This window comes from Tamandua tetradactyla, chromosome 25 (assembly GCF_023851605.1).
Source record: "Tamandua tetradactyla isolate mTamTet1 chromosome 25, mTamTet1.pri, whole genome shotgun sequence".
Lineage (NCBI taxonomy): Eukaryota > Metazoa > Chordata > Mammalia > Pilosa > Myrmecophagidae > Tamandua > Tamandua tetradactyla.
In genome coordinates this window covers 30,997,728-31,016,204 of record NC_135351.1, presented here as the reverse complement: position 1 = coordinate 31,016,204, position 18,477 = coordinate 30,997,728, and the positions used below count along the sequence as shown (strand labels likewise).

At 34.9% G+C, this 18,477-nt stretch overlaps 1 protein-coding gene across 2 annotated transcripts in view; it reads right to left on the bottom strand.

Annotated features, from left to right (window-relative positions):
* LOC143669278 (putative olfactory receptor 2W6) overlaps positions 1–18,477 on the bottom strand; it is a 41,475-nt gene that overhangs the window by 20,337 nt on the left and 2,661 nt on the right. Inside the window, exon 2 of one of the 2 annotated variants that reach the window (XM_077143921.1) lies at positions 8,832–8,868. The exons of the other annotated variant lie outside the window; for it this stretch is intronic. The gene's annotated coding sequence lies outside the window, so the exon portion shown is untranslated. The remainder of the gene's footprint in view (positions 1–8,831; positions 8,869–18,477) is intronic. 2 annotated transcript variants of the gene reach the window in all.

The following is an 18,477-nucleotide window of genomic DNA, read 5'->3' as shown; positions in this document are numbered from 1 at the left end:
AGTTTCTAATATTTTGCAATTATAAATAATGCTACAATGAATAACTTTGTCAATATATATTTTCATATTGTTAGAGGTGCATCTTTGGAATTCTTACCGGTTATATGAGAGGGTCAAAACAAACGACTATGCATTTTGTTACATATTGCCGTATTCTCCTCCATGGAGGTTGTACCATTTGCCTTTCTCCCAGAAATGTATGAGTGCCTGCTTCTCCACAGCCTCACCAGTAGAGGGTGTGATCAAAAAGAAGGTGAAGATCTTTTCATATGCTTGAGAGCCATTTTTCTATGTCTTTTGGGGGACTGTTTCTTCATGTCTTTGATCTACTGATCTATAGTAAAACTAAAAAGAAACTCTAAGTTTCTTTTCCGTCAATTATTTAATTATTTATTTATTTTGCATAAGCAGGCACCAGGAATTGAACCCAGGTTTCCTGGCACAGCAGGTAAGAACTTCACCACTGAGCCACCATTGCCTGCTTTCTTTCCCCTCAATTTTTAAAAGTTCTTTATAAATTGAAGATATTAGCTGATTCTGTGTGATTTATGTTTAGAAATCAGTTCTCCAGTTTGTTATTTGCCTTTTTACTTTGTTTAGCATGTTTCTTGCCATGTGATTTTTTTTTATTTTAATACAGTCAAATTTGCCTATCTTTTCATTTATTGCCTCTGGATTTTTAGTTATACTTATAAAGCATCTCCCTATACCCAGATTATAGTGGGATTTACCTGTATGCTCTATATGGCCTTTAAAAGTTTTATGTTTTATGGTGATGATTTTTGACCCATTTTGAATTTATTCTTACTTGTGAGGAATGAATTTAATTTTATCTTTTTCAAAATGACTAATTGTCTCAACATCATGTATTAAAAAGACTACTTTCACCCTAGTATTTTGAGACATTATCTTTTCATGTAATAAATTTTCACGTGTAGTTTGAGTCTAATCTTGGATTTTCTATTTGATTTGTATGTCTGTTTTTCCATGCGCCCACTGGGAATAAAACCCAGGTCCCCGGCATGGCAGGCAAGAACTCTGCCTGCTGAGCCACCATGGCCAGCCCCATACTATGCTGTTTTAATTATAAAGTTTTGTAATATGTTTTAATATCTGGCTGGGGCTACTCTTCTTTGTCACTCTTTTCTTAGCTGTTCTTGTGTGATTATTTTTCTATATAAAGTTTAGGATCAACTCATGCAGCTTGATCAAAAATCTAATTAGCATTTATGTTTACATATTATTGGAAGTTGTTGACACACCACTCTCAGTATGAGAAATATCAAGTAGACAAAAATAAGTAAGGGTAAAAAAAAGGTTGAAATAATATGATCAATGACAAAACTTTTGGATATGTTTTGTACACACTGATAATAGAGACTATACCATCTTCTCAAGGGAACATGGAACATTAAAAAGTGATCATATGCTAGGGCACAAAGAGAATATTAAGCTCCATAAGGTAGAAATACTACAAACAACATCCATGGTAACACTGAAATAAAACTAAGTATTATAAATGAAGTCTAAAAGCAAATAGGACCATCCACATGGAAATTTAAAAGACCTTCTACTGAAAAATTCTTGCATGAAAAGGGAAGTCGGAACAAAAATTACAGAATTTCAAAAATGTACTGATAGTGAAAATACTGCATATCAGAATATATGGGACACATTTAAAACAATGATCAGAGGAAAATTCACAGCCTTAAGTTTATATATTTCAAAAAGGGGAAAAAGTAAATGAATTAAATTCCCAACCAAAAACCTTAGAAAAAGAATAATTAAATCAACCAAAAAGAAAGCACAAAGAAGAATAATAAAGATAAAAGTAGACATTAAAGGTGGTGCAACAGTGGCTCATTAGCAGAATTCTCGCCTGCCATGCTGGAGACCCAGGTTCAACTCCCAGAGCCTGCCCAGGCAAAAAATAAAAAAATTTAAAAAGTAGACATTAATAAGGTAAAGAGTAAAAAAAAAAAAAAAAAAGGTTGAACAAATTAATATATAGAAATTCTGGCTCCCTGAAAGAATAAACAAAATGGGCAACCACTAATTTAATTAGAACAAATAGGGATAAAGTTCAAACATGCAAATTAAGAAATGACATGAGAAAATAACTATTGATAGAGGGAAATTTAAAATAATTATGAGACTAGCTTGCTCATTTCATTTGGAAACTAGATGCACACTTTGCACTGTATATGAGAATATATTCCAACCTGAAAAAGGAAAACCATAGAAGTACTAGAAGAAAACATGCCTAAATTGGTTTTCTAGTTATGACTCAAAATCCAGAGGAACTATAAGAAAAGAATGATAAATTTGACCACGTTTTTAAAAATTGCATGTCATAATATACCAGAAGCAAAATTAAAAAAAAAAATTTAACTGGCAAACTGGGAGAAAATATTTGCAACATAGATCACAAAGGAATAATATCACTAATGTGTGGAAAGCTCTTAAAAATTGAGGAACATAGGAGGAAAACCTAACAGAAAAATACATGAGCAGGCAATTTATCAAAAACAGTGATATAAATGTCCCTCAAATATAAGGAAAAAAGTTTAAAATCACTTATAATAGAGAAATACAAATTAAAACCACAATGGCATTCTATTTCTGACCTATTTATGTTGACAAAATTGAGGATGCTTGACAAGGTGAGAATGGACACAGTACCTTCTGGGAAAGAATTTTGGCAATATCTATTTATCCATATATATCTAATATATTTATCTATAAATATATTAGATATAATATATTTATAGATAATAGATATATAGATCTATTATATAGATAATATCTATATATATCTATAAATATAATAGATATATTTATCTATATATCTAATATACATAAAAATGTATATATGGGTTACTTTTTTTTTTTTGTATGGACAGGCACCAAGAATCTATTGTGTGTCTCCGGCATGGCAGGGGAGAATTTTGCCTTGCTAAGCCACCGTGGCCCACTCTGCATGGGTTACTTTTTGACCAAGAAATCCCACTTCTAAGAATTTTCCCTGAAAATACAAAATTACATATGTACAAGGTTACTCATTGCAGTGTTGTTTATAATTGAAAAATATTGGAAATAATCAAAATATCTAGATATAAGAGATTGAAGAAACTATTGTGCACCCAGTCAATGTACTAAGTAGCTGTCAAATGTGTCCGTAATATGTAGCTGTAAAATAGAATAACAATTTTTTCAAGAAATAGTGTTGAAGGAAACACCAGAAGCAAAAAAAAAAAAGCCTCAACTTTAACTGATACCTTAAATAAAAATGAACCAATAACACATCATAGATTTAAAAGCAAAATTTAAACTATATAACTTTTAGAAGAAAACACAGGAGAAAATCTTTAAGACATAAGATAGGTGGAGAGTACTTAGACATGATGCCAAAAATCTGATCCATAAAAGTAAAAAAAAGAAATAAATTTGAAGTTATCAAAATTAAATATATTTTCTCTGTGAAAGACCCTATTAAGAGGATGAGAGACCAGCTACAGAATGAGAGGAAATATTTGCAAACTATATTTCTGGCAGAAGACTCATAACTTGAATATATAAAGAACTTTTATAGCACAACAATATAAATAATGACATGAATTGACATTTAACTAAAGAGGATAAACTTATAGCAGATAAGAATATGAAACTATGTTCAACATCATTAACCACTAGGGAAATGCAACTTAAAGCCACAATGAGATAACATTATTCACCTATTAGTATGGCTAAAGTGTAAAAATTAGCAATAACCCCAAATGCTGACAAGAATGCAGACAAACAGGATCTCTCACAAACTGCTGGTAGGAGTGTAAATAGTACAACTACTCTAGGATATAGCATCTTTAAAAACTAAGCATAATTTGCTATCTGGCCAAGCAATCACGCCCTTGGGTATTTATTTCAGAAAAATGAAAACTTACGTCCATAAAAAAATGTAGATGTTATTGTCCTTAGCAGTTTTATTTGTAATAGCCAACACGTGAAACAACATAAATGTTCTCAAATGGGTAAATGGTTAAACAAATCATGGTACGTGTAGAAATTATGAAATACCACTCAGCACTAAAAAAAAAAAGGAAATTCTTGACATGCACAACAGTTTGGATGTATCTCAAGGGAATTATGCTGAGTGAAAAGTGCCAATCTCAATCAGTTACATTTGATATGATTCCATTTATGTAACATTCGTGAAATAACAAAATTACAGAGATGGAGAGTAGATTAATGGTTGCCAGGGATTAGGGATGGAGTTGAAGAAAGAGCAGAGTATGCCTATAAATGGGTGGCACAAGGAATGTTTTGGTGATGGGATGAACCCTGTAGTATTCTATTGGAAGTGAAGGTAACAGTATGAACTCATGGTAATACACACACACATAGATACAGAAATAATGATATTTCTAAACTGTGTTCACTGAGGGGGCCTAGAGGCAATAACACCCTGAGATAGGGTTAGGATTAAGGCGGTGACCTAACTGAGCAAAAGGCAAATTCCCAGAAGGAGTCAGGCCTCAAGGAAAAAGATATGTTTGAGGAGAACAGCAATAAACAGGACCTTGTGGCCAAAGGACCCCCACCTGAGTGAGTCATCTACAAAGAAAGGTGGAGCCAAACCACTGACCTAAATGTACTACCTACCATCAGGCACCACCCTGGAAGAAGGGAGGGTAGGACAAAGAGCCCCAAACAAGGAGGCTGGAGTAAGTAAAGCTAACCTGTGAAAGCAAATTGCCCCACATTGCCCAAGCCTCCTGCCCCTATCATTTTGCCAGAGCGTCTACATGCTCCCTCTCTGCATACGTACTCAGTACATTTTCTATCTACTTTCTCTATCTGTGCTGTGCCCTTGTAATCTTTCTCACATTACAGCAGGACCTGGAAGACCAATCTAGCAACAACCCCAGTAGGTACACCTAGTGACCAAATCTTGATTTCTAAATGCATTCTTCAATCAAGAGAATAAAAGGATACCTGGAGAAATGATTGATTCCAAGGCCCGGGCAGTAAAAGCACAAGTTTATCCTAAAATACAGTAAGGAAATGCAGAGAAAATATGTGTCAAAATGACACAGGAATCAACTTGAAGAAACTCCAAAAGACCAAATTTGGGACAATTTGAGCAGCAAAATAAATAATAATATTAATTAATGATCAACTATAGAATTAAACAGAAAATGAACCTGAGATATCTTGTGGTCACAAATAAGTGCTCATAAAGTGACCAGGGCATATTTAAGGGACACAAGAGTGAATATGAAGGGGTTCCCAAAGGCTAAATCTAGGACCATTCCTGCAGCAAAATAACAAATGATAATGTCGGACTATAACAAATAGAATAAAATAAAGATCCATGAGTTCATATTGATTTAAATAAATGATTAGATAAATAAAGAAGTGATCGCTCCTCTTCACAGTAGTTCAAGGTTTTAAGTTACCAGCTTAAGTCATGGTCAGAGGACCAATATAAGTCTATTTTTTATATCTACCCTAAGCTAATATTTATTTCTTGTAATTTTAAGGCTAAAAAATTAAAAAAATAAGTTGCATAGCAGGATTCTATATAAAGTAAATTTAAAGCTCTGAATAGTTTATTTTTTTATAAAACTTTGGATATTAATTGGGAGAGAATGAGACCTCCAAGAATTAGAATGAGGGCGTTTGGGTGATGTTCCAGTTTGCTAAATCTGCCGGAATGCAATATACCAGAAATGGATTGGCTTTTATAAAGGGTTTTATTAGACAACAAATTTACCGTTCTTAGGCCATGAAAATGTCCAGATTAAGGTGTCAAGAAGAAGGTAGCTTCTCTGGGAAAAGACTGCTGGTATCCAGGGTTCCTCTGTCACATGACAAGGTACATGGTGGCATCTGCTGGTCTTTCTCTCCAAAAATGTCTCTGGGCTTCTGTGGGTCATTGCTTGTTTCTCCTGGGGCATTTCTGTCTCTGATCTATCTTCAAAATGTCTTTGCCTTTTATATACTCATAGAGGACTTCAATAAAGGGATTAAGACCCACCTTGAATTGGTCACATCTCCATGGAAACAACATAAGCAAAAGGTCCTACCCTCCATAGGTCTGCACTCACAGGGATGGATTAAGAGAATAGGCTTTTCTGGGGTACATAACAGCTTTAAACCAGCACAGGTGGTTTTATATGACTCTCAGAATCTAGATCCTTAAAATCAATGCAGACTTTCATGACAGAAGCAGCTCTTCCCTCTCCGTATATTGAAGCAATCATTTGAACAGATCTCAATGGAAGCAGTGACTTCTCAAAGGCATGACAATTTTTCTTACTTTCTACTCCTAAAGCCCTTTCATTGCCTTCAGATCAATGATCAGATTGCTTGTGTGCCTGGGGAAGTAACTACGTGTCAAGTTTTGGAGGAAAAGGATTTCACACTTGAAAAAAACTGTAGGAGCTTGCTAATTTTTGTCATTAGAAACTTATTGAATATGTATAGAAATGGATTCTGAGGGTGATAGACCATAAAGAAAGAAAAATATTTCACAATGGGCTGATTTTATCAATATAGACTTATTACTACAGATTTGGAAGTGATTACTAGTTTGAATAGTTGAGTGCACTCCTAGAAATTGCATAATCCTACAATTAGTATTTAATGAAGTTAAGTAGGTCTGTTTAAGCACTAGCCAGTGTACTCCGTAAGTATAGCAAGAGTTTATTGCTTATTGGTTAATCAGTGTGTTAAGTATTAAAGGTCTATTTAATTTTTAGTTGGTGTGTTCAATCTAGTTATTAATTACTGTGTTATTTAAATATAATAAATGTTAAGTGTCTATTTAAATTTATTGTTGGTATGTTCCTGCATTTGTATTGATCAAATGTTCCTAATTGGTTACTGATTATGAAAATTATTTTACAAAAAGGGAACTTTTGGGCTGTATTGAAAATTGTGAAGATGTTAGTTATGAGTCTATAAAAAAAGTGCTTATTTCTGGAACATAATCTGAGCTCAAATGATTTAAAATGAAAATACTACCATTATAGTTAAAGTTATTACAGTTAAAATTGTTCTTCAAAAAAGTAGAAATGGGAAGAGATAATATATTCAATCCTTTAGTTGTCCCTCTCTGAAGCATTTCTGTGTTTGTTTCTTGTGTAACTAACTTCCTATTTGTGTCTGTCTAACTGTTCAACATATATTCTCATATATTATTATGAGAATACGTTATACAAAGTTATTACTTTGATGGTATTAACAAAGTAACAAAAATTCTTTTTAAAAAGTTCTATTGGAATTGCTTAAGAAATAGGTAGCTTTATATAAATTTTACATAAATTGGTACTTCTGAAATAAGAGTAAAAAAGAGAGAAAAAAACTCCCTGAACAGCAAGATTCAAAACCTTAGTTTTATTGTAAACAAACCTGGACATTAGAAAGAAACCCCCCTAGAATTTCCCTAAGACAACAGAAAATTGCCAAAGGGTTGCTTCTGGAGAAAGCAAAGACCTTTTCCAATGGTCTTGGTCACAGTTTTAGTAAAATAAATCTAATAATTGGAAATAGTTAAATGGCATAGAAACTTCTCAAAATTCCATAAGCCCTCAACTAAAACTTCAAATCCCAGTTGAAAAAGACTTTTTTTTCTGTCCAGCCTATGCCGACCTAAAGCAGTTATGGGGGGAGGGCTAGGTGCAGAAATACAGGGGAGATGTGGTTTAGAATTCTGTTTTTTTAACTAGGCCTCAAATTAGAAATGGTAAGCATAAAAATATGTTACAAAATAGATTATGTTTGTTAATATTATTTTTGCTATAATACCATTACATGGTAACAGTAGTAATCAGATCATTATTAAAATATAAATAGCCTTAGGATAGGAGTAACTGACAAAATCTAATTACCAAATTTCAATAAGTTTAATGAAAGTTCTTTGAGAAATATGAAAAAGTTTCCTGGATTTAGGCTTAGAACAAATTAAACAATTGAGGCTTAGAACAAATTAAACAATTGCAGTACATTTTCCAGAACTTGATAGTCAACGTACTTTTAAACTTATTTGTAATATAAAGATTTTATGAAGACAAAAAGATATTTTCAACCTCTGATACATGGAATTTTATAATAAAATTTTGAATTGAATAAATGCAATTTTATTCTACTTAGGTATGTTCTCAAATTAATATAAGCTTGCTAATAAAATAAGCTAGTATTACAAGTATAATCTCAATATTCCTTCTAAAAATATCCTAACTAGACAAGCTAGGTTACATGAACCAAGCATGAATATACCTGGTAATGACATTTATATAAAGTATATTAAAATTTTAAATATTTTAATGCTTCAAATATATTCTATTTTAAGAAATCAATTAAGTTTAGTAAGAAGCAAAAATGGATTTTTTAATAACCTTGATTACCTGGATTTCAAGGAATCTGGCTTTTGCTTACTTGGCCATTTGTCACCTCAGTATGTGGAAGAATCTGAATTTGTAGTGGCTTTGTTAATGTCAGTCAGTATATTTTTGTTAGTAAAGGCAGTCATAAATAGAGAAAACCTAATTCTTAGCGTCAAAGAGTTTATATTCTAGTTAGAATATACATGTACTTGGTCTTGGTATAAGACAGTCGTAAATAAAGGAATAAAAATGCTGGAAGAGTTTAAAAAGCAGATAAAGAGCAACCTGTGGGCCACAGTGGCTCAGCAGGCAAGAATGCTTCCCTGCCATGCCAGAGGATCCGGGTTCGATTCCTGGTGCCTGCCCATGTAAATTAAAAAAAAAAAAAAAGAAAGAAAGAACTTATGGGCGGGCCACGGTGACTCAGCAGGCAGGAATGCTTACCTGCTATGCCAGAGGACCCGGGTTCGATTCCTGGTGCCTGTCCATGTTAAAAAAAAAAGAAAGAGCAACCTAAGAAGATGACTCTTGTAAGACCCTTAAATAAGACAGTAAGTATTTAAATAAATAGAGCTCTGATTTAGTTTCTTTAGAAGCCATAACTTAATTTTGTAAACTAACATATCCTGGCATGATTTGACATTTTGGAATAATGTTGAGAAAAAAATTGAGTTTTTTTCTGGATATAAATCCCTTAAATATATATATATATATATATATATAAAGAGCTATCTTTCAAACTGGGAGCTTTTCTGAACACTGAAAGTAGTTGGGCTTCTTTGAGTCTGTTATGTACTCCAGAAAAAAAAACACGTTTAAATCCTGATTCAATCTTGTGGGGGCAGGCATTTTTTTAATCCTGACTTAATATTGTAGGGCAGAAACTTTTGGAGAGGGTAGACACAGCCCATTTGAGGAACATCCCCATACTTAAAGTGCAATAATAAAGACAAGGGGGCAAAGGATATATATTTTTGTATATATAGAATATTCGGAGCAATCCTTTTATGGAATATTTGATTACACCCAGGAAGGAGTTCTAAAATGACTATTTTAATCAGATGGGCACAGCATGTTTCAGGTCATCCCCAGATGTTGCCTAACCTTGTAAATTAGTTTAAGGACAATCAGTCCTTTCAAACATACACTGCCAACCCTAAATCACCCTTTCATACACCAAGTTCGGTCTTTCGCATCCCTACATGGTGATGTAGGGAGGGCTTGAAGAAGTGATGGAAAAGCTACACAGAAAATATTCATAATATCCTAACTTTTAAAGCTGTATTCATTATTGTGCACAGTTTTGGGGAAATCCATTAGTGCTTTTACATTTAATTCAGGGTGAATTAATTTCCATTGATCCTAAACATTTTTTGATAGGAAAATTGCATTTCTGCAGATAAAAGTTTTTACATGTATAGGACTGTTGGTTTTCTCTTTTGTGTTTTGGTTTGAAGAGTCTACACAATCAGCTCAAGCTCTGTGATATGCAATATTTAATGGTACCATTTTACATTATAATGTACATTATAATGTACCACTTCTACATTAAGGTAGAAAATGTCAAAAAAATTTTAAATGAGAAATTTCTCTTCATTATTACTTTTAGTCTACAAAAGCAGTTTATTCACACATCAGAATTCATTGAGAATCCTCACTTGCCAAAAACAGTGCTGGACCACAAAGGTGAGAATGGCCTTTTCATCCTCAAGGAGCTCCCAGTCCAGGGGCTGAGACAGATATAGGATGCAAAGATCAGTAAATGCGCCAGTCTTCTACTTCTGTGTAGCAAAACTGGCAGCATAAACTACAGCCACTTTATTATGCTTGTGAATTCTGTGGATAACGAATTTACAGACAGGGCACACAGCAGATGATTTGTCTCTCCTTCACATCTGGGGTCTCATATGGGAGGACTCGAAGAGCTGGGCATTGGGATTTTGGGGCGGGATACTAATTCACTTGCATGCCTGGCACCTGGTTCAGGCTGGTTTGAAGGTTCAGCCATGAATGTTCACCAGGACACCTGCTAGTGGCCTTCCCACAGAGTCTGAGCTTTCTCACAGCAGGATGGCCTTAGGGTAATCAGATTTCTTAATATGGTGGCTCAGAACTCAAAGAGCAAGTTCTAACAAGGTGAAAGGCACATATCCTTTTAAGACCTAGCTTCTGATGTCATATAGTGTCACTTCTGTCATACGCAATTGGTTGAAGAAGTCAAAAGTCCTGCTAAGATTCAAAGAAAGTGATATAAACCCATGTTCTCAATGGCAATCCTTTTCATCAGCATGGATTTGGATAAGGAAAAGATGGGAGGCTCTGAAAGCCTTCAGACAATAACAGCCATTTCTCCCTGGCTGTTCCCACTCTCATGATCTTCCCCTTTCTCTTCCTTAAGCTACAGTAACAAATGCAAATTTCAACTCCCAGTAATAGCTGAAGAGAAAGATTAAGCTTTAGAACAGGTATACAACTTGTCCTCTCTTTCACAGACTCTAATATGGCAAACCAAGGTGTAGTGCCCAAAGTTTTCACAGTAGGAGACAGGAAACATGCCATACTTCTTAATACAGTGTCTTTAGTCAAAACTTTTAATCACTTGTCAAAACAGGATTAAAAAGACTATTTTTACTCAACTCACTCAATAAAGGACAAAAATGAAGTATACTTTGGAAAGTTCCTTTATGACCAAAGATTCTATTTTATCTGTTGCTATGATTTTACATTTCTTTGAATCTCTGCTCAGTTCCAATGGTCACTTAGAGAGGCTTAGATCTTTCAATTATTACACAGTTTTGTAGCTTGGACATCTTTGCTCATGTGGATGACAGATATCTTTCTTTATGGCTTTTATGATCCAGTTCTAATAGTTGGGTGATTTATTTTGTTTTGTTCCTTGCTTCTTTTTCTTCTCCTCAGTTTGTAATTAAAATTCCTATTCCTATTTCTGCTTTCATTTTTTAAACTTTTTTTTTTTGCTATTTAGAAAACCTCCACTTGTGGTAATATATATGATAAGATTTGCATAGCTAAATGGACTTGTTTACATTTGATGGAAAAATTCCGGCTTTAGTTTTCAAAACTATATCTTATATTCATTTTTACAAGAATAGAAAATTCCTACAAAAGTGTAGGAATGGAAACAAGATTTTTTTAAAATGTGATGAGAAGAAATTGGCCAAAGAATAGTTCTTATAGAAGGTATTAAAAGAGAACAAGCAGAAAAGGCAAAAATTGCCTAGAATAAAAAATACTTTAAAAGAAGCCTTATGGACGGGTCGTGGTGGCTCGGTGGCAGAGTTCTCACCTGCCATGCCAGAGACCAGGGTTCAATTCCTGGTGCCCACCCAAGTTAAAAAAAAAAAAAAAGAGGCCTGGCAAAATTTGTAGTGTGTGTAGGGTAGTGATTATTTTCACTCTAGTGGAGTAATTACATTTCTTTTAAATATTTTTATTGAGAAATATCCACACACATACAGTCCAACCATCTTGTACAATCAATGGCTCACAATATCATCGGAGTTGTTATATTGTATTCTTCATTAGAAGTATCTGACGTAACTTCTCAGACACAGAACAAACATTATTACTTCTATTTACCACTAGGAAGGATCAGGGTATCTTTCCATCATGGTGGACATTTAGGACATCTAGAATGAGTAGAAAGGGCTAATTCCTCTCAACAAACTGCTGTGACAAGAAAACAGTTCACAATGCAGGCTTTGGGTAGGAATCTAGACTCCACAGTCACAATTTCACATGCTATTCAGCAACTCACCTAACCTGTGGTGCCTCAGCTTCCCCATCAGGAAGAAGATAGCAATAGGATCCACTTCACAGGATTGTTGTGAAGATCAAATAAGATAATATGAGAACCATGCTTAGCCTGGAGTCTCTACCAGATTATGAGCTACTACCTTGAGAATGTATAATGCACCACTGTCATCTTTTCATATCATTTGTGCAGCACTATGACAAGCTGGAGGTGTGCAGTCAATACCTGATGAACCATGGAAAGAATTCGTAACTAGCAGAAGGTGGTCACAACTCAAATTTTTCTCTATTGCACACCAGGCAAACAAAGCTTACCTGGTTCAAAACAAAGTAATTTAGCCTTCAGGGTCATTTTACCAATAAAAGCCTATTTCAAGATCAGGCTTAGCAAATACCAGCCAGTTCACAACTTTCCAGTAATGTACGGTCTACCAGTATTTTTCTCGAGGTCTGCCAAGTACCCAGCACTATCCGAGGTGCTTTGGCTAATTCAAAAGAATCAAAGAATAGAAAACACGACGACATATTTGAGGAATCTGAGTCTGTGTTTTGCATATCTAACAACATAAAAGTAACAAGTCCACAGTGAAAGTTTCAAACCCAGGGATATTGACTCCCAGTTCAAGGTTCTGTCCACTGTGAAAATTTGTTTGAGCATAAGTTTTCATTTCAAAGAAAAGAGAAATGTGAACTTTATCATACCTGACTGTACCGAGAAATCAGGATTTAAGGGATGATTTTGATATAAATATTCCTTTTTGCTTTCTGGTGTATTGGAGTAAACAGGAAAGTACCTGAAATCTCTGAATTGTAATGCAACTGCCTTGATTCTGATAATGGTTGTATAGCCCTTATCTTCTGTCCCTGTGATTGCAAAAATCTTGTAATCTTCATCTGTATCTAATTATCCAGTTTTTCAACTTCAGAGTTTTATAATCACTTAAGATAGCCCCTAATGGTTGTTAATGGTCTTGGGTCTGCCTGGTACTAACTCATCCCAAGTCCCAAATTATCTTGATAGCCAAGACTGGATTTAACCTAAGTGGGCCCACCTGACATGCACAGTAGCTTAGAATTTGACCTACAAGTCACCTAGACCTCACTCCACCATTTTCTTACGGTCTGTGACTAAGCATGTGATCAATCTGCGTATGCTCAATAATCAGATCCCCTCTAATTACATCATCTGGATCCACTGTGCTCATTATCCTAAACCCTGCCCACATTTTCTCTAATAAAATTACCCAAATTACTACAGTTTGAGAAGACAAATTTTGGGTCGTTAAGCTGTCTGATCTCCTACTTACTAATAAACTCTCTCTTTGGAAACCTGATGTCTCAGGAATTGGTTACTGTGCACGTTGGGCAGAAAAATCCACGGCCTTTGGAAACATAACCTGCCAGACTTACTTAGTGTAGAGTAAACCCTGCCTGCTGCTAATTCTTAGGTAGTGTGGTTTTTTTGAAAGACACACAGCAAATGAAGCTTAAGTCCAATATTTGAGGTCCTTTTCTGGGAGGTCGCAGCTTTGATCCAGCCTAAGATCCAAGTTAGTGGAAATTCAGATTCACTTGGCCCAGCTGGCTCTCCAGGAAGCCCAGAAGCCCTACTGCCCGTGCTGTGAGGAGCTCCACTGCTCCCACCGCTGCCCTCTTTTCGCTTCTGAATTCAAACTGTAGAATGGAGGCTACATTTGACATCTAAATTTACAATTTAAGAGGAAGAAAAAACTTTTAGAAAACTTGAAAGTGCGTCCATATGTCGGAAGAGAATACAAGACAACAAACTCAAGATGTTCTGTTAGCAGGAAGGAGTTAAGGCAGAGTGTTGAGTATTAAACAGTAAAGAGGCTTTTAATTAAGATTCATTGTTCATTAACTCTTGCAGGCCATCAGGGTATCAAATTAGGACATTAAGGATTAATTTAGCAAGTAGTTCCTTACAATGTTTAATACATAAGGCAGTACCAAGCAAAAATACAGTAATTAGAAATATTTAACTTAAGCTTATGGCACGAGAACAGTACTATCTCAACTCATGTGTTTAAATTATTTTGTAAGTCCACTCCTTTTCTTTCCCAATTCTAAATAAGGAACGTAATCTAAGCCTTTAAAAGAAAGTTCACATTCTATTAGTTGTGAGAAATTTCTGTCTAGATAAAACATCCACAATAATTTGTTTAAAAATAACACATCCAATTTGACTTTTATAAAGAAATTGAAACTCTAATTTTATGAAGTGTGATCATTATGGATATGTTTTACTAATTATCTTCTGATAATGGCCCAGTGCCAGAATGTTTTTTTCCTACTATACATAAATAAGTAAAGACTATCTAGGTTCACATTGAAAAATTATTCAATATTTTTAAAAAGTGTTTCCTTAAGCCAATTTTTAAAGCATTCTAGGTAATAATTTGATGGTAAAATAATCTTTTAGCCAAGATAAACTTTTACTGTCAAAATATAGGGCGTCACAACAAAAAGCATATTGAAAAATTGAAAGGTTATTTTTCATGTTACCAGGAAAAATTATCCCTAATGCCTTTCTGACAATGTTCCTTATTATTACTGCATTTCATTAACAAGCAGATGTTAACTTCATAACCAAAACATTTATGTAACTAAGAAGTATTTTGACTCAATGGGGAAAAATTGAAAACTTTCCCCCTAAGATCAGGAACAAGACAAGGATGTCCACTATCACCACTATTATTCAACATTGTGTTGGAAGTTCTAGCCAGAGCAATTAGGCAAGAAAAAGAAATACAAGGCATCAAAATTGGAAAGGAAGAAGTAAAACTATCACTGTTTGCAGACGATATGATACTATATGTAGAAAACCCAGAAAAATCCACAACAAAATTACTAGAGCTAATAAATGAGTACAGCAAAGTAGCAGGCTACAAGATCAACATTCAAAAATCTGTAGCTTTTCTATACACTAGTAATGAACAAGCTGAGGTAGAAATCAAGAAACGAATCCCATTTACAATCGCAACTAAAAGAATAAAATACCTAGGAATAAATTTAACCAAAGAGACAAAAAACCTATATAAAGAAAACTACAAAAAACTGTTAAAAGAAATCACAGAAGACCTAAATAGATGGAAGGGCGTACCGTGTTCATGGATTGGAAGACTAAATATAGTTAAGATGTCAATCCTACCTAAATTGATTTACAGATTCAATGCAATACCAATCAAAATCCCAACAACATATTTTTCAGAAATAGAAAAACCAATAAGCAAATTTATCTGGAAGGGCAGGGTACCCCGAATTGCTAAAAACATCTTGAGGAAAAAAAACGAAGCTGGAGGTCTCGCGCTGCCAGACTTTAAGGCATATTATGAAGCCACAGTGGTCAAAACAGCATGGTATTGGCATAAAGATAGATATATCGACCAATGGAATCGAATAGAGTGCTCAGATATAGACCCTCTCATCTATGGACATTTGATCTTTGATAAGGCAGTCAAGCCAACTCACCTGGGACAGAACAGTCTCTTCAATAAATGGTGCCTAGAGAACTGGATATCCATATGCAAAAGAATGAAAGAAGACCCATCTCTCACACCCTATACAAAAGTTAACTCAAAATGGATCAAAGATCTAAACATTAGGTCTAAGACCATAAAACAGTTAGAGGAAAATGTTGGGAGATATCTTATGGATCTTACAACTGGAGGTGGTTTTATGGACCTTAAACCTAAAGCAAGAACACTGAAGAAGGAAATAAATAAATGGGAGCTTCTCAAAATTAAACACTTTTGTGCATCAGAGAACTTCATCAAGAAAGTAGAAAGACAGCCTACACAATGGGAGACAATATTTGGAAATGACATATCAGATAAGGGTCTAGTATCCAGAATTTATAAAGAGATTATTCAACTCAACAACAAAAAGACAGCCAACCCAATTACAAAATGGGAAAAAGACTTAAACAGACACCTACCAGAAGAAGAAATACGGATGGCCAAGAGGCACATGAAGAGATGCTCAATGTCCCTGGCCATTAGAGAAATGCAAATCAAAACCACAATGAGATATCATCTCACACCCACCAGAATGGCCATTATCAACAAAACAGAAAACGACAAGTGCTGGAGAGGATGCGGAGAAAGAGGCACACTTATTCACTGTTGGTGGGAATGTCAAAGGGTGCAACCACTGTGGAAGGCAGTTTGGCGGTTCCTCAAAAAGCTGAATATAGAATTGCCATACGACCCAGCAATACCATTGCTAGGTATCTACTCAAAGGACTTAAGGGCAAAGACACAAACGGACATTTGCACACCAATGCTTATAGCAGCGTTATTTACAATTGCAAAGAGATGGAAACAGCCAAAATCTCCATCAACAGAAGAGTGGCTAAACAAACTGTGGTATATACATACGATGGAATATTATGCAGCTTTAAGACAAGATAAACTTGTGAACCATGTAATAACATGGATGGACCTAGAGAATATTATGCTGAGTGAATCCAGCCAAAAACTAAAGGACAAATACTGTATGGTCCCACTGTTGTGAACGGACATTCGAGAATAAACTTGAAATATGTCATTGGTAACAGAGTTCAGCAGGAGTTAGAAACAGGGTAAGACAATGGGTAATTGAAGCTGAAGGGATACAGATTGTGCAACAGGACTAGATACAAAAACTCAAAAATGGACAGCACAATAATACCTAATTGTAAAGTAATCATGTTAAAATACTGAATGAAGCTGCATCTGAGCTATAGGGTTTTTTTTTGTTTTTGTTTGCTTGTTGGTTTGTTTGTTGTTGTTGTTTTTTACTATTACTACTACTTTTATTTCTTTTCTTTATATTAACATTTTATATCTTTTTCTGTTGTGTTGCTAGTTCCTCTAAACTGATGCAAATGTACTAAGAAACAATGATCATGCATCTATGTGATGATGTTAAGAATTACTGAGTACATATGTAGAATGGTATGATTTCTAAATGTTGTGTTAATTTCTTTTTTTTCTTTCCGTTAATAAAAAAAAAAAAAAAAAAAAAGAAGTATTTTGAGCTGTTTATATAAAATATCGGGCCTGCTCATTTAAAATGCCTTAAATACTTACAGCTAGAAGACATTGTCATGGTTATTAAGAAAATTCAGATATGCTTACATCCCTACATCAAAAGTCTGAGGTAGATATTATTTAATTTCATTTTCCTTCATTTTCTCCTTTCTAACTGAACCAGCAAAAACTTTTTCACAGAAAACTTCTGTCATGGTTAGGGACAGGTGTCAACTTGGCCAAGTTGTGGTACCTGTTCATCTGATTGGGCAAGTGCTGGCCTGTCTGTTGCAATAAGGACATTTCATAGGATTAGGTCATGATCACGTCAGCTACATCCACAGCTGATTCCATTTGTAATCAGCCAAAGGGGAGTGTCTTCTGCAATTAGTGATGCTAAATCCAATCATGGGAAGCCTTTTAAGGAGGACTCAGAGGAAGACAGGTTGCATTCCTGCTTTGGCTGGTGAGCCTCTCCTGTGGAGTTCATCCAGGCCATCCATTGGAGTCGTCGGCTTCGCAGCCTGCCCTGTGGATTTTGGACTCTGCATTCCTACGGTCACGTGAGACACTTTCATAAATTTTATATTTGCAAGTGTTCCCTGTTGATTCTGTTTCTCTAGAGAACCCTAACTAATACAACTTCTGACATTGGTAATTGTCTGAGAACTGCCATCTATTTGAGAACCACTCATCTGCCAGAAAGCAAAGGTTTACAAAGTGTACATATTTTTCTGATTATCTTCTGATAAGGTGCCAATATCAGTTTGGGTTTTTCCAAGCATATATACACAGCTGAAGGCTATAGAGCTAGGCGCACACGCATAGAGGCCTACGTGTATACATGTGATGAAAAGGTCAAAATCACCAAAACTGTACCAGTAGTTATCTCTGGGTGATGAGATTCCATTTGACTTTTTTCTTCTTTGTACATTTTTGTATTTCCCACAATGTCTGCAGTGACCATAACTTAAAAAGTAGGTCACCTAAGTCTCTGTACTCCAATGCCAGGGCTGAGTCTACTAGCTACGTGACTTGTGGAAATCACCCAACTTCTCTCATATTTGATTTGTTTACCTGTAATTAAAACCTTCCCTACTACAGAAGATGATGGTATTCACTTATAAAACAGCAACTACTTACATTATTTAAATTCTGATGAGGTAAACATCTCAAAAAATGGCTAAAAGTTGCCACCATGCAAAATGAAAAAAAATTTTTCTGATCTTCCAGGCATGTGGCTCTGATAAAACCTCATTGCACTGAATCTTAGAACATACAATTTT